This window comes from Electrona antarctica (genome assembly GCF_951216825.1).
Source record: "Electrona antarctica genome assembly, chromosome: 1".
In the NCBI taxonomy this organism is placed as follows: domain Eukaryota; kingdom Metazoa; phylum Chordata; class Actinopteri; order Myctophiformes; family Myctophidae; genus Electrona; species Electrona antarctica.
In genome coordinates, this window is record NC_136806.1 from 31,403,936 (window position 1) to 31,431,237 (window position 27,302).

Below are 27,302 nucleotides of genomic sequence, written 5' to 3' on the forward strand. Positions count from 1 at the left end.
GAAGATTTAAGGGAGTACCTGCTTGCAGGCTGCAGGTATGCAGCAGCTGATCTCTGTCGGACACACGGACACACACACACACACACACACACACAGACACACGGACACACACACACACACACACACACACACACACACACACACACACACACACACACACACACACACACACACACACACACACACACACACACACACACACACACACACACACACACACACACACACACACACACACACACACACACACACACACACACTTTATCCACCCAAACAGAATGAGAGAGAGAGAGAGAAAGAGAGAGAGTGAGAGAACGGAGAGAGCAACAGTTCTAAGTGATCAAACAGTTCCAAGGACCAATGATAGCAAATGAAAGACCTTGAGCGAAGGGCTAACTACAAACGCCAATTACACCCCGTTTCCCGGCGCAGAAACAGATTGCCTTATTCATAGGAGGGAGATTAGCAGGCCCTGGTGCTTACGTGTAGGTCAGCCCTGATTGAACGTGGGATAAGCACATGCAAAAACAATTTGTATTTGCCTTGAAACTTAACTGCAGCAGAGGGTTGGTCTTACTTGAGGGGGGGTAGGGAAAGGGTACCAGAATGTGTCCGAGACAGTTCAGACCACATATGTAATATCATCATAATCCTATATTCTGTCGTGCTTTGACGGCTCAAACAATTTCAGGGCAAATATGGAAGTCTTCCAGCCATGAACCACATGTCTGTTTCTAACGTTTCTACAGCCAGCAATTTTGTAGTCTGTCCCAAGTCATTGACAGTATGGCAGTTTCATGTCCCTAGCTGGCCCTGTCATGACTGACTGACAGTATAGAACACTGTAACAACATATTGCGATCAGAAGTAAAGCTGTGGCTGAAAAACAACATTGCTGTTTAAAAAGGGAGCTTCTCATATCATACATAATATGTATGATATGAACAAATAATGTCTAGTATATTATACTAGACATACTAGAGATATATATAGTTTTTGTTTAGCTGTCACATATTCTCTGTGCTGATGTGTTTCAGATTATATAAGTTTTCCATTATTTGTTTATAAACCAATAAAGAAATTGTTGAAAACCAGAATGTATCTCCTTCTCAACATGAAGGCAGGAGAAGACAAAGGAGTTTCTTTTTCATAATGGTTGACAAATTTATTAAAAAATTCCTTTTGGATACTGCTTTCTGGGTGGCTTTCTCCTTAATCTCAAACATGAGGTGATGTGGAGTGGATCCAACATAAACTTCGGCTTTCAGACAATAGCCCGCCTTGGTAGGTAACGTCCTGCCCTTTTCTGAATTCCGCACAGTTTGCAAACACAAACTCCCCGAGCGCAATGTTTTATGAAGTATGTGAGAAAACACCACCTATAATCTGGTAGTAAATAATGTAATATGGGAGCTGGGGGTATGTTTTCATAAGGTTACGACCCTGCGGCTTCCTCTGCGTTTTTCCAAAAACACAATTTGACGGTTTGCCGTAAATGGTAAAGGGAAAGAAAAAACAGTCTGCTATTGCGGTCATCTTGTCCGATTATTATAGGTGAAATTACATTTAATTAATTTCAAGGGGAAAGGGTAGCTAGGGGTTGAGAGCAACTTTCCCATGGTTTCAATCAGGTCTGAAGGGTCCTTCCTAAATTTCTCTCCCTCAGGGTGGGTGAGACTGAATGGAGGGGCCTGTTTTCAAGGCACAAGTGTGTGGGCCTGATACTTTGGCCCGCTTGGGGATGTTACTTTGGAGGGTATGCGAAGAGTGTGCGTGTGTGTGTGTGTGTGTGTGTGTGTGTGTGTGTGTGTGTGTGTGCGACGTGCAAGGTGGTGGGGGGGCATGTGTGAGTCAGGTATAGAGCGCTCACTCCTAATACACCCTGACAGCTCATGGCTGCAGCTCAGAGGCTGGTGCTTATGCAGGAGGAGGTCTCTCTTTACAGGGAGCTGCGGTGTTCGAGGAGGCTGGCAAGAAAGGCTGAGGTGGGGCAACAGTAGCGGGGCGAGGATTCGGCCATGCTGCGTCGCGATCCACCAAGCCCACCAGGCCTCCCCCGAGAGCCTCGGCTGTTTGTATCAACACAAGCGGACGCCGGTTAGTGTAACATTTCACCACGTAATTAGATTACTAATGTAGTGTGAAATGAAATGGGGGGGTGGGGGGTGGTTGCTTTTCAATGGTACCCAGGCACTCAGAAGTAGCGCACGTATTTGTAGGGTTCCAATAAATCCCTTCAGGATGGGGAAGGGTGTTACAATGGTGTCATAAGTGCTGCCTCCAAGGTCTGTCGGACTTGCCAGTAAAAACAACTGCCTTATAATTACTTTTTTCTGACCTCTCTCTCTCCTAAGGTCTACCTCGACAGTGCACTCACACTCACTCCAAGGTTATTTCAGAATAAAACAATTATACACGGCACATACAGAGGTTGTCATTTCATTGTGGCCTCCCAAGCTCTACAATAGCTTCCAGCTGTCTCCTCGGGGTCTCTCGGGGAATAGTTTTTTGAACCTGTCACTTCTGTAATAGCCACAGAGTTGATGAGCAGCGCATTATTCCAGAGGTGAAAGATAATTGTCTCCATCTTGACTCTGTACTACAGTGCAATTTCATCAAAATATCCCACAACTGTCTTAACAATATCTACTTAATATAAAACATTGACTAGTCCATGAGTTTAATGCCTTCATAGCCCTGACCCTAGTTCAGAGTGGGTGGTATAGGCCTACATTATAATAACTTCATCTCCATAAATGCTGTACAGTGCCATCTATAATATTTGTAATTGTGAAACAGATTTCAACTAAAATGCTAACTATGATACACAGAATCTTAAATTACACTACAAGATATGATATCCTAACATTGAGTTGTTTCGAATAGTTATAGTATAGTTAGTATATAACAGTGTGGTTCTCATGTGGATCTCTGACTTTTTGTCGCCAGTCTATAATGTCAGTCATCTATGACGTACTGTATCTACAGTATGATGTAAGACTGTTATCCTCTGATATACATTGTTCTGTGATACACTAACACGTGCACAATAAAAATGAAATGAAATGAACGAATTTCTGAGGTTTGGGGAGATATCTTCATCAAAACCGCTCTTCGGTTGTTGTTTTTTTGTGAAAACACAACTCACTCATGCTCCTCGAACCAATCATGGAGCCGGCCGGGGTGAACACAAGGAAATGTTAAACGGAACTACCCAGGGCATCGCATGCAGACAGGAAGTGTGGCAATTTCGGTTGCCATTAAGAAAACATATTTTTTGACTTTTTTTTTGTTGCTGCATTTTTGGGGCTTGCCAGCTCAGTCCTTTTTTACAATAATGTAAGATGTAAGATGCAGGGGAACACATCTGGTGACAATCAGGGCTATCCGTCTTGACAGCTCAACTGTCAGCATGCATCTCCTGCACCGAGCTCTGTGCTGCCTGTTTGTTCATGCTTTACTTAGAGTCAATGGTGGAAAAGTACAGATTGTTTTAGTTTTGTTTTGTTTTTTTACTTAAGTCAAAGTATCAATACCGCAATGTCCAGTAAGTACAAAAGTATTGTGTCAAAATTAAAATCAAAAGTAGAATGTGCTCATTATGCAGAATGTCCTGTTTTCAAACGTCTACAAATCTTTTTAAAATAGCCGATCCATAAGAGACCCTGACGAAGACCTTTATCGGTCGAAACACGTAGGTCCTTTTATTTGCCTTGCTCATCAATAAATGATTTAAATCTTTTTTCACCGAAGACCTTGGATTACTTTTTTCTTTACAAGTCTGCAATTCACACGAATTAAGCAGTACAACTTGAAGGAAAAATGCATTTTTTTGTCTATGCGACGCATTGTGAGCTTGTCGATCGGCTATTTTCAAATGGTCGAAATGTATATAGGGCTGAAGTGTTCATGTATGTTTTGTAATAATAGTAATCAAAATCTACAACGTAACTAGTAACTAATGTTTTCAAATAAATGTGGTGGAGTAAAAGTACAATATTTGCCTCTGAGATGTAATGGAGTTTAGAAGTAAAAGTAGGCCTATTGGAAATTGGAAATACTCAAAAAAGTGCAAATACCTCAAAATTGTACTTAAGTACAGGTACTCGAGTAAAGCCCATCACTCTGTTTTCTCCCACCTGTGCCTGCTCTTCATACTTTACCCAGAACCCATTGCTGTTTTCTCCCACCTGTGCCTGCTCTTCATACTTTACCCAGAACCCATTGCTGTTTTCTCCCACCTGTGCCTGCTCTTCATACTTTACCCAGAACCCATTGCTGTTTTCTCCCACCTGTGCCTGCTCTTCATACTTTACCCAGAACCCATTGCTGTTTTCTCCCACCTGTGCCTGCTCTTCATACTTTACCCAGAACCCATTGCTGTTTTCTCCCACCTGTGCCTGCTCTTCATACTTTATCCAGAACCCATTGCTGTTTTCTCCCACCTGTGCCTGCTCTTCATACTTTACCCAGAACCCATTGCGGTTTTCTCCCCCTCTGTTCTGCATGCTCTTCATTCTTTACCCAGAAGCCATTTGCTTTCTTTCTCCCCCTGTGCAGGAAGCCAGGAGGTTGTTTATTCAGATGACTCCCTGATCGTGTCTTTCTCACATGGGGATAAGGCCTTGACCCTGAAAGTGTGCAGTCGCCACTGCCAGACAGTTGTTTGGAGCCGTGTGCGTGTCTCTGACACGTGTGTGTGTGTGTGTGTGTGTGTGTGTGTGTGTGTGTGTGTGTGTGTGTGTGTGTGTGTGTGTGTGTGTGTGTGTGCATACGTGCGCATTCGTGCGTGCGTGCGTGCGTGCGTGCGTGCGTGCGTGTGTTTTCTCATTAAATTCAAAACTAATACCATATCAATGGCATCCACTGCTCCTTATAGTTAGGAATCTTAGGATGGATAAAATGAAACTAGGATAGGTTTCATGTATAGTGTGTGCAAATGTACTGCAGCCAAAAAAAACATAGGCAACTATTAAATTAATCGCATTGATTAGATAGATATTATTTGTTATTGTTTTTTTTTGCGGAAATTCATTTAATCAGGACACAGAAAACACAGTATAGAACAATATGTTTGCACGTCCCTTACATAAAAAGTACTGTAGGCTTCCTTAGTCAGGTCGCAGAGACATCACTTACTGTATAGTCTATGTGCAAGCTGAGATGTGTAAAAGTCATATACAAAATGATATGTTAACGGACGCTTCTCGCCTGATGGCATTGTTCAGTAAATCAGAAAAGGTTTAGTAAGAGAGCATAGAGGCATTTAGGTGATTTTTGAGTGGTGCAACCACTCCCTTACGGAGCTATGTGTGTGGGTGGGTGGCTGGCTGGGTGGGTGGGTGGGTGGGTGCATCAGAGCACGAAAACAGCATGGTTGTTTTTCACCACCTGTGCGCAACCTAACACACACACAAACACAAACACACACGCACATATTAACTGTATATATGGTGATTTCGGGTGTTACAGTACAGTTACAGTACAGTACAGGGGCCGGCACCCTGGGTGCGTTCCTGTGGGTCTGGAACTCCCCCCCCCCCACACGGAGTTGCACCACTCACTTCACACGGGTGTGATTTTTTTCTGGTTAACTTGACTTCAGTATAAGCTGTAGTTCCAAAACTATTCACTCTTATCTAATTAACCAATATCTCATTCTTTTGTCACTATTTTCTGCTTTCATATGCAATGAACAAACACAAATGCAAAAATGCATTCTTATTCAAATCCAGTCACAAATGATCTCTGAGCCGGAGCTTGTAACTTGGGTACACTACAGCATAAGGCATACCATCTTAGAAGTAAAAATGAATTGACAGATGAAACTATTTTTAAGTCGATTGTTACAACACTATACATTTGGAGTGATAGTGTTTTAGTCGGTGTGCACTCATGCACATATACTGTATTAGGCTCTAGTTTGGCCATGTAATTATAATTGCACAATTACAGTTGTTGCAAGTAGGTACAAAACATTCAGTAGGGCTTTTGTGGGTTAGTGAACCTGTGTGAAAATGTTCCATGCAATATAACATGGTTTATAGTGCAAGGTGTACTCCCTTGTGTTACACATATTCCTTAAACCTAATTTATGCTTATAATAATTTCGCCAAAGCATAAATTAGGCTTCAACCTCCACTACAGCTGTTGAACTGGATCACTTTGAGGTCATGCACTGGATGAGACAGGTCATACGGTTCTGCTGCTGTACATAGAGCAGGGGTCAAGATTCAATGAATCCCCTGGACAAGCAGACAGGCTCTATTAGCAATTAGCTCAATGATACAAATGTCATGTAATTCTGGGGACTCTCTAGGGGTCCCAGATCCCCTGTTCAAGACATATGCAGTAGAGAGCATGTGGTCCCTGACCTGTGCCTTGTTCCAGAGGCACATGTGAGCGTAAGGTGCCTAGCAGTGGTCAAGTGACCAACCGTCTTATTGTCATTAAGTTGGAACAACTTCCAACAATGTTTCTGAGGTCGCTGGAAACTGTCTGGTATATATGTGTATTGTTGTTACTATAATTTCCTTGTCAACAAGGAAACGGAAAACATGATTTTGATTGTGGTTGCATTGGGGAAAGGATTATTTTTCAACAAATGTCAGTCATAAAATTGCAAACAGGATGGCTCCAGCTGAGTGTCTCACTAATATTTTTATTGACAATTCACAACGTAATACTTCTATTGTGTATTTTGGAATTGAAGTTGAATTTATTTGACATCATCAGGAGAATGAAATGTATATGTTTTTTTGTGGCTGCTCAGCACATAGTTTGACTATTTTATATAGTTGAAAACTTCTTACTGTGCTCTTCGTTGGTGTAGGGAAGGAGACATGGACGCACTCCAATCTTTGGATGAAATGCATCTCTGCATTTTCACAGATGAACATGACAAATATCAAAATAGAGTGAATTTCTGCAATTCAGTATTAGCTTTATGAAAATATTTTCTTGCGGATATTTGAGCTCAACCAAAATACCACAGAAAGATTGAAATTTAAAATTAGACATGGACAGGAAATATTGAGTGGCATTTTGCAAGATTCCCGAGTTTGCATAAAACCTGAGGCCCATTAAAGTGAATTAATTGGCTATAAAAGAGAAGTGACAGGTTAGAGCAAAACAGCTGGTTCATATAAATAAAACAAGGAAAGTGCTGCACCTGACTTTTAACAGCTCTATCAAGATGCAGAATGTCAAATCTGAACTATAGACCTACAGTACAGTACAGTACAGTGCTTCAATGTTACGGTTCGTTTTACATCCAGTGTGCAAGCCTCAGGGTTGGAGTAATGCGCTTTTCAATGCAAGGTTGCCGGTTTGAATTCCCAGGCTGGCTGGGAAAATCAGGGCAGGGAATGTGAAAGAGTAATAGCGGCAATCCTGAACTTATTTTAATTAATAAAACAGTATGTTAACCAATCTCTATGTTATACAGTAGCTAAGATGAATTTGATGAATTGATTACAAAAGGACACCAATGGAAACAAGCCATAGGATTTTGGGGGTTTAAAATCCTCTTAGCAGACCTTGTATCAAACTTCTATTTTTCCTTTCAAACAATAAAGTATTCAATCAATCAATCAAGCTTATATTAATAGGCTAGCATATCTGCAGTGGTTGAAGGTGGTCTCCCTACTCTTCCATTGAGACATTTAGACCCTGGTGACGAAAAGAGAGTTGAGCCAGAAGGCAAAGCTCTCCGTCTCCCAAGCAATCTTCGTTCCTACTCTCACCTATGGTCATGAAGTGTGGGTCATGACCGAAAGAATAAGGTCATGAATACAAGCGGCCAAAATGAGTTTTCTTCGACGGGTGGCTGGCATCTCCCTTAGAGATAGGGTGAGAAGTTCAGTCACACGAGAGAGACTCGGAGTAGAGTTGCTGCTTCTTCGCCTGGAAAGGAGCCAGCTTAGGTGGTTCGGGCGTCTCCCTACAACATTTTAATACTACTCATTAAGCTAATAGACTGAAATAATTAAAGCGGGTCATGTTTCCATAATTGGAATTGTAACAGCAGAAATCAATAATATATCAGTATTCTGATATTAACCTATGAGGGCCACATTAAGTGAAGGTGGGGGCCGCATGTGGCTGAAGCTCACACACACACACAACATCTACAGTATGGCCTCAATATAGTCTATAATGTACATACATAAACCAAAATTTGTGGCAACTGGAACATTTACGTCATATGTAGAGCAAATCGGCTAACCAATCACATAAATGCAGTTGTTCATGAGATGATGTATGATGATGTATAATGATAAGAGCTCCCCTCACTTCACACGGGTGTGATTTTTTTTATAAATGACTGCTCTACTTTGTCATACTACAGTCAGTGTCACACAAAAGTAGCGAAAAGAGCAGTTCTGGCCTGGGCCGTGGCTCAGCGGTCCAGGCACCTTGGCCGGTAGTCCTTGTCTGGCAGTGTGCCGCGGGTTCGACTCCCGATCCCGACGGCATTTACTGCATGTCACTCCCCCATCTCTCTCCCCCATTTCCTGTCAGTCTACTGTCTGTCCCTCTATAAAAAATAAATAAAATAAAGCCGCAAAAAAAACAAGAACAAAAAGAGCAGTTCTATACAAGCTCTTTTTTAATTTGAATCCTGAAAAGTTTTGAACATGTGAGGTTTATCCACTCGACAGCAATGACACGCAGACTACACAGTACGATGTGTGTATACTTTGTTGATTTATTGCCATTTCACTTGATCCATTATTTCCCCTGTGCTGTGGAGATGCTCCTACTATAGTGCCTGATATCCTCATAGGGGGGGTCGGTGTTCGGCAGGCCACCCCTGCATCTTAACGTAGATACAGTATCCAACCACTATAGGTCACGGGGTCATGATAAGCCATTACCGAGGAAGTGGTATGGCGTGGAAGTGCTACGGCCTGCAACAAGGGCTCCCTGGACACAATGAGATGGAAGTGGTATGGCGTGGAAGTGCTACGGCCTGCAACAAGGGCTCCCTGGACACAATGAGATGGAATCCACATGCCTCCCACAAGCCTTTATTGTCCAAAACCACTTTCCCCTCACAGTGGGTGTAACGGTGGGCTTGGATTCCATAGGTTCGACATAGAGCAGAATGCGCAGCGGAACTATTTGGTTTTTCTTTCCAGACTTTCCTTTGCTATTTCTGTGATTTCTTCAGGATTGGCCCAACAGAGAGGGGGCTTTAAATCTGTTTGCACAGGCCACGCCGAAAGTATGTACATGTGTTTCATCTCAGCGAAGATAAAACCACAACTTGTCACTGCCTGCAATTTGGGGTAGTGAAAAGTGTCCGTCTTAATTCTTTCATATATGGGTTTTAAATTATCTAAGCTCCGAACGCAATTCTAACGTGATGATGGAGAAGGAGAGCCTTAAAAAGTTAATTTCCTTGGCTTTGTGACTGTTTACTTTCCTGTCAGCGTGCCAGGATTGCACATCATAAAGCCTTCATTACTGATTATACCGCTAAGAAATATATCACGGACAATAAAGTCCTCTTTGTAGGCATAATATAATGTACATATAGTAAGTCATGGATGAGAACATGTTATATCGAGCCACCAAAACATTTGTAAACTCTATTTACAAATTGTTAAATATTATGGACTTGGACAGTCCAATCAATACCACATGCAAAAATAAGTTATTACCAAAGCAAGAAACAACTAAGAGATTCAAACCTGTGTAATGTCATAAGGTATAGTATATGGGTTTTAAATTGGGTGAGGTTCCACTCGTTTAGAGAACATACTGTACGTCACTGCACTCTCAAACCTCTCTGAGCAGAAAGGGATTCCAGTATTCTTAGTTTGTCATTACTTGTTCAAACTAACAGGGTTAAGTTGGCTTTTTTTATTATAGCCACAGACCACTTTCTCTGAATTTCAAAAGTACAAGACAATCATTGTCCAGTTTTGGGAACCGTCAACACGAGCTGGCTCATAGTAAAAAACCAAGATCCTTTCTGGACACTGACCTCAGGCCAGCATTGCAGTTGCGGAAAAAGGGATTGGCAATTTTGGTGTTCTATTTCTATAGAGTATTTGATATATCTACAGTATATTTATATCTGTGTTTGAAGTGTAATCTAGTTTTGAATGGACTTTCTCTTGAAAGCCAAATGGACCCATACGGGTCCATTTGGTTTCATTTTATGCTCTCAAGAGTTACATGTAGTGGAGAATAAAGTGGAGAATGTAGAAGAATTGTTATTTTGATCCTTGCATGATGCCATGAAGTATTGCTAAAACTCTTCAGTCTTCTTCTAAAGAAAAATAATGACATTTTCCTGATGAAAGCATTCTTCAGACTGTTTTTGTTGTTTTATATATTTTTTTAACTGACAACAGCAATAGTCTGTCAGCAGTAAAGAATAAAGAAAAGTATCCATGAATATTCATCATGTCACCACTAGTCCAGACAAGCAGGAATATAAGATCCCCTGCGTCAGGCAGACATGGGTCGCTGCTACTATGAATGAGGTCTCTGCAGCATGCAGAAGCATCCTGCATTGTGCCTGATCCACCTCAATAGAAGTATACTACACTGAGTGTTCATTGTGTACTGTACAAATGGAACCATGTATTTTGGACCCTCTCAGCGCTAAATAACCCATTTAGACCCAGAATTATCTGTATTTGGCTGCGGACCACCCATCTGAAAATATGTAGTTCCAGGGACCCCCCAGAAGCAAAGATTTGAGCTAAAAACGTTCGCTCTAAATATATTCAAAGATGTGGGCCACATTTTCACGATTTAAAAAAAAAAGCAGATCTACAAGCTCGTAGAGCGGCACTCGGTGCCGTGCTATGAGCTTGTAGATCTGCTATTTCCCAATAGCTAAAGTAGGACATCATCCTTAAAACACCAAAAGGGGTTCCCGTCCAGAATGGGATAAACACTGAGGGCTCCACTGTGTAGAGTTACATGAAAGAAACAACTGTCCCATCTCCGTCACTTCCAGCTCTTGGATCCGTTCTGACCACTGTCCTCTCAATGACATAGCTGAGCTCCACTGTTTGCTATTATGCCCGGGATCCAAGCAATGTCTGCAGGTCAGGCATGGCTATACAAACCATGACCATTTTCACCATGTTGCATAAGAGGAGTGTTTTCTCTGCATGTCACGAGAAAGGCAGATTAATCTCATTATTCCTCAAAGTGGTATTTGAAAAGACGGGTATAATAACCAAAAGGAATAGCAACGCAGCAAACAAATTGTCAACACTTTGTATAGTCATGACAAACCTTTTTACAGTTTATTTTTAGCCTGTTGTTTATGTGTCAGAGGGGCAGGGTTTGCTATACAGGGCAATACAATGAGAGCCAGGAAAATAAGACAATCACAGGAAAGTATTTTAAAGTCTACTTTACTATAAACAATTACTCAGTTAAGGGGGTTGCTCAACCCGTTTGTTTATAATGCCGAATTACCACATTTCTTACACCAGTGGTTCCCAAAGTGGGTTCCGGGGACTGGGACCCCCAGGGGTCCTTTAGGGAGTTCTAGGGGGTCCCCAGCTAAATGATAGTTTCTAACTCTGTTAGATTGACATTGATTTTACAATATAAATTGGGGGTCCCAGAGATAGGAATGTCATTAAATGGGGGTCCATAGACTAATGCATGTCAAACTGGGGGTCCCGGAAATTAAACGGGTTGAGAATCTCTGCTAGAGCCATACAAATATTCTCTTATGGAGGGATCCCTGCATGGCATATCACTTCAAATGGGGGTCCGCAGGCTAATTAGGGTCAATTTGGGGGTCCTTGACATGATAAAGTTTGGGAAAACACTGTCTTACACTATCTGAAAAAGATAGCGGGAGCGTGCGCACGTGAGAGAGAGAGAGAGCATAAACCATTGATTAATTCATCACAAAGCCAAACGTTGTGAATAACCCATAACAATGCCAGACAAGTTGATAATGTGGACACACACACACACACACACACACACACACACACACACACACACACACACACACACACACACACACACACACACACACACACACACACACACACACACACACACACACACACACACACACACACACACACACACACACACACACACACACACACACACACTGTAGGTTTGAAGTCTACCTGGATTCCAAGTTACTTTGTAGCACGCAATGTTTTCCTTGCACTCTAGGTATGTGACCATTGATTGTTGACTATAGGCTTCATGCCATCTACTCTAAGCTTGCATTTAGCAGTCACTCTAGATAAGAGTGACTGTGATTATGCCTAAATTGTAAATTGTCTATGCAAACAAACTTGCCTTGCCATCTGTCACTGAAATACCCAAGTGTAGTCACCACTCTTATTGTTATATAATTGCCTATGGCCTTTGGCTTGATTTAAGGAAGCTTGCAGGTTAGAGAGAGAGTAATAAATTCCATAACCTAATGTCTCCACCCCTGTACGCTTTAATACTGAGCCATAATGTTTACACAGCAAAATGTGTGTAACTCTGAGAGTGTAAAAATTGACATTTACGGGTCAATTTTCACGCTCTCGGGGTCGCATTAACTTTTACTGTGTGGAGATGAATTAGTGAGATGGCATGGCCTTCTGACATGTCCAAATAAATAAAGGTGCTGACTGCTGAGTTCTGGTGCCCAACTATTAGTAGCTGTGACTCTTCCCATGCACCCAAAGCACTTTCTCTGTGCATAACTGTATATTAATCCGTGCCCCTCTGATTTATTTTGTCTCGCAGGCCTGTTGCTTTAACTGCAAGATTAACTTGTCTCCCAAACTGAGTTAATGTGAGACAAATTACGTGTGCAGAGTGACAAGTTAAGAGATGTTGGGGGAAGAGTGCATAATCAATTTTGTGAAAGAAAATAAACATTGGTGATGAATTTTTGTTTTTGAAAGTTCCTGGGGTGTGGATATCACGACTTGGGTCTGGTCATGATGAAGTGAATCAGCAATGGTAGTTTCAATTCATCAAGGCAACTGTCTAGTCCTGTATGTAATATTCTACATACCAGTAAGACGCCCTGAAGGCAAGAAGCGACCTCGCCCTAAAGGGTGAGGTTGCGTGCACGCATCCGCCTGGGTGACGGCAGACTGCTGGGCGAGCGCTGGCGCTTTGGTATGGGGGGTTAGATCAACATATGGAATGAATTCTATGGAACGTGTACAGGGTTTGATGAGGTCAGATAAACATATGTGACCAGATTTGACTGAGAGCCTGCCATCGCGCAAATTCCAGCTTTTCACCAGAAGAGAATTATTGTTTTTTTCCCCAAAATGAGTTAATAGCACAGGCAGACTCTACACATACTAGAGCATGTCTGAAATAAGTGTCAGAGCTGAAATTGACATGTAAATATGAAATAAATGCTTAAACATGTAGCTAGGTATAATGTTAGAGACCACAGAAGCGAACCTTTCAAGCCTGTTTTCTCAACTCACTGTTTTCTGCAAGACATTACTCTATAAGCCATATCTCCAAAACTGGTGGGTCAAACTGAACAACCAATGTCAATTTGAAGCTATGATTCCCTGCTTTCATATGATATGACAAAACAAAAAAACAAAAAATCCAATGGCAGTCCCTCAGTCAAATTTGGTTACATATGGAATGTCAGAAGAGGAAGGACGGGAGGGGAAGGATCAACATATGGAATGTCAGAACAGGTCAGTTCCATATATGAAGATCTAAGGGTTTGAGGTTTGAGGTCAGATGTAGAGTTGCTGGCTGGCTTCATATATGCAGATCTAGGTGATGATCCAGTCTTCTCCATGTACGGTTATCCAGGATTAGATAAGGTCAGTGTCGTGATCTTCATATATGGAGATGGCCATATATGGTGGGGTGACGTGTCACGAGGCACCATAATATATATGGAGATCTAAGAGTCTTCGACCCACGAGGCATGACCATATATGGAGGCATGGGTGGGTGACGGACAGATGCAGGTTTTCATAGTAAATGCGACCTGCAGTCGGAACAAGGCAGTGGTAGGCATATATACTATACAGTACGTTACTGTGAAAACTTTTCAAGTGAACCTCATAAGCAATTCCACCACAATAGTTCAACTCATCTCCAGTTGAATTCTCCAATGAACCCATTCACTAAAGCAGATTTAAAGAGATCATGCAGTGGAAAAACCTAATAAAAATACAATTACAGTGCAGTTTTTCCACCTCGACACATAATAGTCCGTCCCTGGAGGGAGTTGTGTTTAGGTCCGGGGTGCCAGGGACCCCCAGGGAACCCTCTCCTTGTAGATCTGCTATTTTCATTATATTTTATTTTTTTATATACATTTCGGCATAATGAGTACTTTGATGCCAATACATTTATATACACAAAAGTAAATTTTGAATATCAGACTTACTAAGTATTTCTAAATTGCACTATTGGTACTATTCTGTGTGGGAACCCCTTTTGGTGTTTTAATCATTATGTTATACTTATTGAAAAAATATCAGATCTACAAGCTCATAGTGCGGCACCGAGTGCCGCGCTACGAGCTTGCAGGTCTGATATTTTGGAAAAATCGTGAAAATGCGGCACAAATCTTAGAATATATTCTTTCAGAGCGAACGTTTTTAACTCAAATCTTTGCTTCTGAGGGGTTCCTGGAACAACATATTTTCAGATGGGGGTCGGTGGCCAATTACATATCATTTTTGGGGTCCTTGACATGAAATATTGAGCACCATTGATACAGAAACATAGGTATTTCAGAAAACTGTCAGGATTTAAAAGACATTTTTTAAATTTCGACGTCAGGCCTAAATGGGTTAAGTAACAAATACTTCTTCCATCACTGGCCATGTCCCCCAGGAGCCCTCATCAGCCTCGTCTCACACTCAGGACCTACTGTAGAAGTTATGTGGACTGAATGTTCCCATTCACAGGGAAATATAATACTTGGATATTATGTGAAACTAAGTAGTTCACTCCCCTTATTAGTGTCTGAGTAAATCAAACCAATGGGGTTTCCCGTGGTGAATACGTCACGGTGTGAATCAGGAGAATATAGGACCCAAATGCGCACCAGTGAGGCGGAGGCATGCAGTGCTGCTGTCTGCTGTGCAGTTCAAACTGGTCTCAGCAACCAAAACAGAAGGAGCAGCCAAACATCCATAAGTCCAAGGACAAAAAAAAGGTCAATCACGATTTACACGTCTTTGTACGACGGTGTCGTGCTCCGAAAATACAAGCTCACAAGCAGGGCTCATCGCCATGCTGGCTTGTGGTGGACATTTTTGTCAACATTCCATTTTTGCCACGGACATACAACAATAATATTACCAGAAACACATCGATAGCCCTGAATGACCATAACAGGTCTGTAACTCTGAGTGTTCATTTGAACACTCTCAGAGTTAAGGGGGTCTTTCACCGTTTGCAAATAAAACATTTGAGAACAACTAGTAATAGTACTTGGACTGCTAAGAGTTGTATAGAATCCATAGAGTTGTAGTAGTGTCAAACATATTCTGAAGAAAACCTGGAGATTGACATTCAGTAAGTGGATCTTATGATCAAAATAAGAACATCATAATGGTGTGTAAAACAGAAAATCAAACATTTACCAAGACCAAGTCTTTGCCACGGACACATTTCTCCGTGTACGGACATGTTGGTGACCCCTGCTCACAACGCATTGCAGAAGCAACGGACTATGAGATGGTTGATCTGCAATTTTTCTTTGTGCTAATGGGGGACCATTTAAATCAAAGGCGACTGGGCACTAGCTCTAAACTGACTGGGCCACGGCCCACGTGGCCCAATGGACCCTACGTTAGACTGGGCACTAGCTCTAAACTGACTGGGCCACGGCCCACGTGGCCCAGTGGACCCTACGTTAGACTGGGCACTAGCTCTAAACTGACTGGGCCACGGCCCCGTAGGGCCCAATGGACCCTACGTTAGACTGGGCACTAGCTCTAAACTGACTGGGCCACGGCCCACGTGGCCCAGTGGACCCTACGTTAGACTGGGCACTAGCTCTAAACTGACCTTGAGGTCTGAGAAAAAACCTCTTAGTTGCCAAACCTGCCACACTGCCCCTCTAACAAAATGTGTTACTACAGATTCCAACATGCAGTCAACACAGTACTCTGTCTGCGCTTTATACTTCTACACCAGGATCAATCATCGGAGCACCCCTGCGGCTTGCGAGCAACCGCGCTGCCCGTCAAAAGATTCCCGGGACCTTGGTCATGTCTCTCCAGGACACACACTTAGCATCCTACTGTGCCCATATGGTGTTTTTCAACTCAACCAGGATTCCCTATAGCTTGTGGTAAACCGAAACCATTCCTCTTTTGCCCTCATCAGTCAAGTGTCTTGTTGTGACCCACCAGACATCCTATACGTTTACCGAGGGAGACGAGCCAGGGTTCAGCGCTAAGGGAAACGGCGCGAGGGGCTAAACTCAGTTGTAGCACTTCAGGTTACAACCACTTTAACGGCCGGCGCTGACACCTTCACTGCTGATCAGGATGGATCGCCGCCGTCACTTTGACTTACTGATGATGATGCGAGCGCAGGGGCCAGCGAGGGGACATCCATCACATCAAATGTGTCGTGAATTTTATTGATTATCTGCTATTGCGGTAATCCCTCACACATGTTGGCTTGTTGTACAGTGGCAGCAGCAGCGGATAGCAGGAAGGACCATGAAGTCCAAGAGCACCGGTGGTATAGCGGCAGCTACTGTGACCTAAGCGCTCTCAAACTCTAGGTGGACCCCTTGGTTTTCGTCTCTCGGCCAGCTCGTAAATCACAGTCCAAAGAAATGCCAAGGAGGTAGAAAACAGCTGCCTTCTTGTAGTCAGTCGCTGCCTTTCTCCCCCAAAGCGAAAACCTGAGTCGAGGTGAGACTGTGAGAGTTAGTGGAGCGTTTCTTGTCCACATTTTACTTTAGGATTATCAGCGAGAGATCCCTGTAACGCTCAGGTAGACGTACAGTAATATGTGTAAATGCATCGGCCTGAGCTAGCTAGAACCATATGGCTCAGGATCCAGAACCACGCAATCACTGCATGGGTTTGTTGTTGACCACTGAGGGATTTGTTTTTACAGCATTCAGCGACGGTCAAAGCTGGTTTACTGTTGAATTCCTACTTTTCTATTACGCGGTGGCGCTCTGCCGCTTGTTTCCAGGGAGAAATCCTACCAAACAAATACTGTGCAGCTCTGTGGCACCAGCATGAGACGTGGCGACTACTCCTCTAAACGAATTTACTTGGAGAACATTAAATACACTGCCATGGCAAAGTGACTGAGCACAGAAACCAAGCTTCGCTGTGGTTTGTCATCACCTGTAGATTAGACGCCTCCCAACATCCAGTCTTGTGAGAAAGAAAATGTACTTTAATGACATGTCATAAAAGTCACATCATATAGAGAGTGAATTTCCCCATTAAGCTGTGCTCAGAGATTAGTCATAAAAAGTACATTTTTTACATTATAGTACATAGTGCTGTTTGCACTGCAGTGAAAACATTGGTGGTGATAGAGCAATGGTTTTGCCCAACGGGCAAGCCAAAATTTCAAGGCACACTTGTATTCATTAGCTAATCTACAAGATCACACTGTGAGCTTGTATCTGCTCTTTTTACAGAGCTATAGCTCTAGCTGATCAAGCTCACAACGGGGCCCGATGCAAGTTGCAACTGTTTGTGAGCTTGTAGATCTGATATGTTCTCTTTATTTTTCACAATTTGTGATATATCACACACACACACACACACACACACACACACACACACACACACACACACACACACACACACACACACACACACACACACACACACACACACACACACACACACACACACACACACACACAATAGTGTGCACATTCGTAAAAGTACAGCTATAATATATTGAAATATATACAAAAAGTTATGAATGTTTTGATTGAGTGAATTGATGAACAGGCCCTGTTGTGAAGATTTGATGGGACATCTCAAGAGAATGAAAAGGAAACCTCAGGACCTAATGGCACCAAGCATACCAGAACCCTGGCAGCTGTCGTGATTCAAGATGACACTGCTGCAACTTTCCAGCGCTTCCCCCTAACTCTGCTATTAAACGTGATGTGTGAGGGCTCATTGTAGTTATTTTAAAGATGGAGTGCCGTGATTTTAGTGTATATTTTCTGTTTTGCATATGTTTATAGAGTTAACATTACTCCAATAGACCCCCAGGTGTGGTTATAATATTCAAATATGTCTTCCCTGTGTTTCTTCCTGAAAGCTGAAAGCCTTTGAGTCAAAAGGCCCAATCGAAATAACACCATTTTAGTGACATCATAACCCTAACCAATTACAATTACAATTTAGGCATTTAGCAGACGCTCTTAATCCAGAGCGATTTACATTAAGCAAGAACAAAAAGCATGGCAATACATCACACAGTTATCATGAATCATAGGTAAGCTAAGAACGTAACAGTGGAATATCTATATAATGAAACCATGCAAGTATACTTTATAGTGCTATGTCTACATAAAATGATATCTAAGTCTATATAAAATGCTATCCAAGTTACATAAGTTGGGCCTTTGCATACGTCTGTAAGGTTGTCGGGGCTAGGGCAAGTGCTACGGGCCATGATGGAGTCTGAAGAGGTAGACTACGGCAGGTGGAGCGTTGTCCCGGCGTTTTAGTGAAGGTACTTCCAGCTTCCCTGCGTTGGCTGATCTGAGTGCGTGGGAGGGTTTGTAGGGTTCGATCAGACTTGCAAGATATGGGGGAGCCATACCTTTGGTTGCTTTGAATCAATGCCAGCATCAGAGTTTTGTATTCTGTGCGGGCAGCGACCAGGAGCCAATGGAGGGAGCGGAGAAGGGGGGAGACATGTGAGAATTTTGCCTGGTTGAAGACCAAGCAAGCTGCGGCATTTTGGATCAGTTGGAGAGGCTTAAGTGTCCATGCCGGTAGGCCAGTAAGGAGGGAGTTACAATAGTCAAGTTTTGACAAGACTGTCTGGATTAGGAGCTGGGCTGACTCCTGGGCTAACCCCTCCCACATTATCATACAACAACAGCTGTTCAGGTGGGTGGTGCTAAGGTGAAAACCAGGCATACTTAATGAACTGGTGGGTGTGGCCACATAAAAACATAATTTTAACACTTTCTGTAAACACTTTTTAAAAAAGAAATCCTCCTCCTAGTATAATCATAATACCAGATGATCATGTTATAGGGGGATCTAACGATTTGGCTGCATCCAGGGAGGTAACATTTATGTCTCTTCAAGATAGAATAATTAAAGGGGAATACCACTAATTTTCAACATTTTACTATGTCATTAATATACCTTAGAGCTGTTGTGTGGAAATAATAAAAAGTCCCCCCATTCTGTGTTTCCTAGAACTCCCCTTTAACCCTTTGAAAATGTGTAGATAGACAATTCTGTTGGGGTATATGGAGGGGGGATTGTTGTGGACTGTTGTGAGTAACCAGACAAATTTAGCCGTTCCTTTCCATTCCCTTCAGTCATAAACATGTTATTATAATTAAGTTTAATTGTCAGGTCACAAGGGGTTGCATCCTGATTCGGGTTCGTACAGTGGGGGGGAGGGGGATCAGGTCCAGATGTTCCCTTAAAGATCACTGTGATTTATAGAGGGCCATCAGCAAGACTGAATAGATTGTCCTCCTGTTACATATTCTTGTAAACAATAATGATTTTAGTCAAAACATGTTAAATATTTGTAATAACAGAGTGTAGAAAACAAACAGCCCTGAGTGGCACATACTTGAGCCTTGAGCTGTTTTGAAATAATAAACACAAAATAATATTACGGAATTAACAATTCATGACAACTGAATATCAACTTAGCAGTAGTGGATGTCACCTATGAACATGGTCATACAGTATACAGTTTGTCAGGAAAGCGAGCTTTGACAGTTAGGTGAGAAAGGGGTTGCACATCTGTAAATGGCTCCCAGGCAGTTGTACTTCGCCATTAACCAGAGGAGGATTTACACGAAGATTACAGGGTTCTTTTTTGACCCTAAGGAGCTCTGCTCCCTGAAGAGTCAACATACTTTTTTTTGTTTTTTTTATCGACAACCAGAGCTCCCTCCCTCTGTCTCTCTCCTTCTCTCTCTCTCCCTCCATCTACCGACTGCGCCCAGAACAATGGCTTATTCTCCTGCGCCAGTGCTCCATTACGGGGCCTGTGGCTTGGCAGTGCAGCAGGCCTCAGATTTCAACCACATGTACTGCACTCAAATCAAAAGAGTCAGCCCTGGCAGTATGGCCACATAGCTCCGAGAGACGCAGAGGCAAACTACTGAGAGCGAGAGGAAAACGAGAGAGCAGGATAGAAAGAAAGGTTAGAAGAAAAGTAGAAGAAGAAGGAGAGGTGATGAGGAAGCAAAGAAGACAGTAGCAACGGAGAAAGTAAATTGAAGACACAAACATAGATTATGGCTTTAGCGCCATAGGGGCAGGACACAGGGAGGTCAGGTCTCCGGGGAGCAATTCCGGACGACAGCAAAGGATAGCCTTGCCCTAACCCTGGAGCTGGCTCTCGGCTGAGCTCTCACTGTAATTTCCATATCCCACGGACAGTAACATTTTAGCGGAGGCTAAACACGTCAACAGCACAGAGTCAGGGGGATTTGTATTTTTCAGGCGATCCGTCATGTTCCAAATGCGTGTGCAGTCATCCGACAACACCGACGAAAAAGCAGAGAATCGATGAAAGATTACGAAGAGGTTAAAAAACGGGTTGCGAGTGAAAACACTAGGCCGCTGCCAGTGTTTCCAAACGATTGCTCAGCCGTCTGGCACCGGAGCCAGCGTCTGCTTGGGCCCGGGCCGATACATCTGTGCCTCGGAAGTTCACTGTCAAGTGCAATTTGAATGTCAGAGACGATCGTGTCATTAATGTGACAACCTGAACTTGGATGCGTCTACCTCTCTCCCCCCGGTGTAAAAAATACAAAATATAAAATCTTTGCAAACACATCAAGATATGTCATGACATGTGTTTTTTCGATGAGATACTCCCTTGCAAACAGGTTAAAACGAGCTGCTGTTTGGAAATATTGTCGACGTTTTGACACAATCTATCTCCTTTAATACGCACTATCACGATGTAGCTTTCATTGTCGATGTATTTCACACAAGAGACTCGAGAGGTTATCGCTGCATGCAATAAACTGTCGTCATTTTCCCGTGGGACAAGTTACTCCGGTTTATAGGTATCTGATCCAGGCCAATTGAACGCACAAATTTAAACAGCAGAGAAGTCATACTCGCCATGCCATCATTTCCCTCGCTTAGCTACCAAATCATAACAACGGGAAGGAAGGGAAAGTGCATCTGGGGACGGTGAAGGGTTCCACGCAGGGTGAGAGTGGACACTGGGGCTCTTGGCTTCAGTTCTGAGGTTGATAGTTAAACAGAGGACAGAGCTATGGATGCGGGATATTTGGAGACTGCCTCGCAAGGTAAACCGCCGGCCTAGACAGCAGGGGTGGAAAAGGTTTTACTTAAGTAAAAGTATCAATAGTGCAATGGAGAAATACTCTGTTACTTCAGAATACAAAATGTACTTGAGTAAAAGTACAAAAGTATTGGTATAAAAAACTGTAGTTAAAGTACCAACAGTTTAGAAAGTACTACATGTTTTCAAATGTGTACAACTACAAATCTTTTGAAAATAGCAAATCTACAGCTCACAATGCATTGGCTATTTTCAAATGGCCAAAATGTGGCTGAAGTGGTTCATGTATGTTTTATAATTAAAATCTGCAAAGTAACTAGTAACTAAAGTTCTCAAATAAATTGTAGTGGCTAAAAGTACAATATTTGCCTCTGAAATGTAGTGGAGTAGAAGTAAAAGTACTGAAAATTTGACATACTCAAGTAAAGTAGGCTACAAATACCTAAAAAATGTGCTTAAATAGAGTACTTAAGTAAATGTACTTAGTTACTTTCCCTTGGAGGCAGGGTTTTTGGAGACCGCCCCGCAGGGTACACTGCAGGCCTAGACAGCAACCTGACACGCCTGCAGCTGTTTAAAGCTCGAGAGATGCTGGTTGCAATTTGCCGTCATTTACTCAGTCTTTCTTGCGTTGCAGCATAATCTGACATTCTTACAGTATTTCTACCCGCTTTCGATGAAAAAGGGAAGGAGGGTGCATTTCCAAGTGGCAATGTTTCTGTGTTTCAGTCTAAACAATGTTGAATTGGGGTGGAAGGTGAAAATGCGGGTGGCGATGACTGTGTCATTTGTGGGATGGAAGGGCCGGGATAAAGATGTGTCATTTGCTATTGACAATTTCCTGTAAATGGCTACCACGTGTTAGCAGGGCTTGATTGTTTGATGTTGCACTGTTTGATGTCAAGCTGCATGCCTTCATTTGAATAAAAATGTGTCAGAATTACATATTGTATCTAAAGTTCATGTCCCGGAGATTTAGGGTGTTGGTCTATAAATCTGTCCAAAGCCTGTCTCAGAACCATTTATAAAGGAAATATCACATCTGCTTTTGTTAAATCTAAAGTCACATGATGCAAACTGCCGAAAGGATCTAGTTTGGTGATCCTTGATAGGCTGTCAATGATGTTACACTGAACTCTTCCTTAGGTTACATTTTCAGTGCGGATGGCTGAAAAACATGGGTATGACGGACGGACGGACGGACGGACGGACGGACGGACGGACGGACGGACGGTCGGTCGGTCCTTGATAGGCTGTCAATGATGTTACACTAAACTCTTCCTTAGGTTACATTTTCAGTGCGGATGGCTGAAAAACATGGGTCAGTCAGTCCTTACATCTGTCCGTCCATCCAATCACTAGTTTGGTCCAAAACAGCATCCTGAAAACGCCAGGCTAGATTGTCATTAAGGGGCCATGCTCTCCAGAAGATGAGCCCTAATGATGTTGGTGACTCCATGGCCTTTCCTCTAGCGCCACCCTTAGGACATAATAACATCCTCTTTCACACAATACAGCTCAGAATCTATTGGGCAGCTTGCCATGAAATCCTGCTTCACCGTGTGAGCAACCTTACAGTGGAAGGAACGCTAACAGCCACACTGTGGTGGGGCGTGTGTATGAGGCGTGGTGGCAGGCTTGAGCTATTTATTCACTCAGTGATCTGTACGTCGGTAACGGTAACACAAAGGGTGCTTTTCTATATTAAAAATCACACCCGTGTGAAGTGAGGGGCGCTCTTGTGGTCGTACATCATCCAATAAAAAATTAATTTACTTCTTCATTAATTATTTATTTTGTCAACTTATGTTATTATCTGTTAAGCATGATACAATGTTTAGAAAACCGCATATTTTCACCATGATGTAAGAATCAAGATGACAACTGAATTTATGTGATATACTGTATATATACCGTATATATATATATATTAGCCCGAGTCGTACTGTGTTTAGAAAAGCCGATTTGCTCAACCACATGACGTAAATTCTCCATTCATTGTCAATGGCATTTAATGTGTGTTTCAACAAAAAGCCGATTTGTTCAGACACATATTTACGTATGACGTAAATTCTCTTTTTGTCAATGGTAAATGTGACAAGAGTTCAGGACAAAAAAGCTGTATATAGGAGGGGCCTCAAAACAAGAAAAGGAAATCAAGTTGTTTGTTAAATATGTTTTTGATCATTCATGAGTGCTGTTATTTAACATTTCAACACTCCAAGCTCTATACAGTACATGATGAGTCAGTAATCATTTTAGGATGTCATCAGGCAGAGATGTTTGTTTCATTCCTTCTGGCATTTCAACTGTACAGTATAATAATGAATCTCACATTTTACAATCGACAAAACCACTTGCGATTTATCATTTCAGTTGCACTGATCATACGCACTCATTAATTCAAATATTTAAAATATGCATTTCTTAATTACGGTACTATTTTTGCCGTTATAGTCATTATGCCAATCAATTCCTCCCCACACACATTTCTGTATTGTCACTGCTGTTGTATCCTACTGACAGACCTGCCAGTGAGGAGCCCCCATGCACAGGAAGCACCATAGAGTCTTCGTACTACTCCTTCTGCCCAGCACTCCCTGCTGACCAGTGCACAAAGCCGGATGCACCACGTTGGATTCGAACCCACAACCATCGCGGTTGGTGGGCAAATACTTTAAGGTCAGACACCTTGTTAGTCATATCCTGTGGTACACTGTTGCACTGTAAACCCGTTGGTGCTGGTGTGTGAGCCTGGACTGGAAAGAACTTAACCACTGACCCATGTGGGTAGGTTAAAATGCATGCAAATGTACTTAAATATTCTATCAAGCTGGAGGGATTCATATGAAAGTGAAATTGACAATCAAAATGATGTTCGATGATGGATATGGTATCAGGTAGGGATGTCCCGTCTCCCGTTTTTTTTTACCTGATACAATCGGGACAACACTAGTATCAGCGCATGTCGACAAACCAAATACCAAATGTGCTCAGGGAAAAATCACCACTGGGCCACATAGGGCCCTAAACAGCATGCCTAGGACAAATGTCCTGTGCTGTACTGTTAAGAAACCACCCTATAATTATCACATTGACTGCCATAGACGTCTATTTATGTCTTTTCAAATCCTACGCTTCACTGCAAAAGACAGTATATTATGTCCAATGGTCTTTCCCCCCCCGAGCACAACATAAACAATAGTTTTAATACTCACTGTTTTCATCCACAGCGAACACAGACGTTTGAGGTCCTTCCCACGGAGAGCTGTCTGAGAGCCTGCTTGACAGGAGATGGAATGTGGTACCAGCATTCACCTACAGAGGGAGACAATACAATACAGGAGAGGGTATGTGGTATACCACCAGCATTCACATTCACAACACAACACAACACAACACACAACACACAACACACAACACACAACACACAACACACAACACAATACAGGAGATGGGATGTGGTACAGTATGCATGTCTGGGCTTCCCATCATACGTCTCGCCCATCGCTTGCTGTCTTGTCTTGACATCTTTTAGTAGCGACATTGATTTCAGACCTTTAAGACTTTTATGGACAAATTCAATTTTCTCCAGACTGAAAAGCCCGGATGATTTGTATTTTTAGAACACAGTTCTTTTATGAGGCGATCTGAGATTCCCCTATGGTGATTACAACAAATCACACTTGTGTGAAGTGAGGGGCGCATCATAGATCATACATCATGACCAGGGGAATAGCAGCGGCAGTGGCATCAGACCTCAGTGCCCTATGACATCACAACAATGACGGCAACCGTGTGCTTAAAATGGTCAACAGTCAAATAAACAAAAGCGCATTCATCAACTTGTAAGCACCTGTAGCCTGTATCAAACTTCCACCTGAAGATAACACACTATCTGCAGTGTGGCGTCATGAGGGATTTTTGAGATCAACACAACAGTTATGGGTTTTCTCGACTGGAACCCAAACACCTCGAGGTTGGTTCCCAGCGTTTCACTGAAATGCTGGCAGGAAATGGGGAAAAAGAGATGGGGAGTGACACTCAGCAAAGGTCGTTGGGGTCGGGAATCAAACCTGCAACACGCTGTCAGGCAGCCTAGGTGTCCGTACTACTACACTTGTTGTCTGGGCCGGCTTTAAAATTAACTTGTAGAAACCACTGAAGCACAAAATGAATCTCATAGATCTCTGATACTCATTCCTAGAAATGTAACCTTGCCAACATTTCATCAGCAATAACCACAACAGCAATAAATTCTACTGTTTTTCTTTTTAACAGTAATATGTTATGTCTTGTGCAAGTGGCCAGGGACAGTCCTTGCTAGACACGGTAAGGGGATTCGCCTGGCAAATCTCCCCCTTACCCCTTGACTTTTCCTTATTTTCCTAAGCCAGCCATATAATTTAGGACTGTAAAATTGGCTAGAGTTTAACATCCTTGGTAAGTTTCCAAGTCCTGACTACCGAATGCTCCATTATGACAGACATCGACCACACCTGTGCTGCTCAAATAGCCTTGCATTATTTAGTATTCAGGGGATGTTTCACATCATGAAGGCGAAAGATTTATCAAGTCTATTTAAATATCCCAAGCACGCTTGAATTCTACAATTTGACGAACAGTGTTGCTTTGTTTCGATGTGTGAAAAAGCAAACATTTTCTTGAAATGGTTACAAGCTAACATTCATGCTGCGAGTCTATATTTCACTCGGTGTTAAAAGATGAACGTGCATAACCGTCCAATGAAGCCCTGCTGACAGATTAAATTAGGTGGCTATTTTGGAGTAGGGCAATATTTGCAGTGTTTTTGACAATCCTCCCCCTCCAGACTGACTTCTTTATAACCTAAATTATGCCATGTAATTCACCAGGGCCTAATGGCAAAGCTGTGAGTTCCTGTTCTAGGTCTGGCTTGAGAAAAATCTAACTAGAATAGTATTTATATTTGGAGTTCTTTGACATGCCACACAGGCTTGAAAGGTCAAGCACTACTGAGCTTGTGATCAGGTTGTCCTATTATGAGGATGGAAGGAATATAAACTGCTCCTACTCCTTTACTTTTTTGTCATTGTCATGTTCAAATAAGGCTTCATGTGTGGTGAATTCAAGACCACAAAATATGTGGTTTGCACAAATGTCTTTCAAGTGTCTTTCATCTAAGTAAGCCTATACAGTGGTCTCTTTTATCACACAGGCAACAGGTGAATGGTTTGAGGGGGTGGTCAGACTATATACTGTATTATTATCTATTATTTTAAGATGTTGAAACCCAGTGGATCTGTAAATTAGCCTCCAGCGTTCTAAAAGTCCCGGTGAGTTCTGGCTTTTCACTTTGCTTGATAGTATTACGAGTTTTATCATAATTGAATTCATTATTTAGCTCAGTTCTGAGTTAACTTTTGGCATTTGAATGAAATGTTTAGATTAAATGGCATTTGCTCGGAGGCACTCACATACAATAACACGTCAGTCTGCAGAAACACGTACAGCTGAACATGGCAAAAGGATGTCTCCCTCCTGCTCTCACCCCTACATTTAGGCTGGTTTCATTAGGGAGCTTAGATAAACTCACTGCATATGGCCGTGTGTTGACTGAGAAGAAATAACTACGGCGACTCAAATTTCAAATTCCTGACCACTTGTCCTGAGCCCCCACGTGAACGAAGTGTGTGATGACAAAATGTCCATAAATACAGCAGGGAAAGTAATGAGTGTGTTATGGTTATGACCTGGGGAATCATAGGGACATGCAAATGTTCCTTCTACACACATCACTCCAAAATTATCTTGGAGCCAGAGCATAAATTGAACAAAACAAATATTTA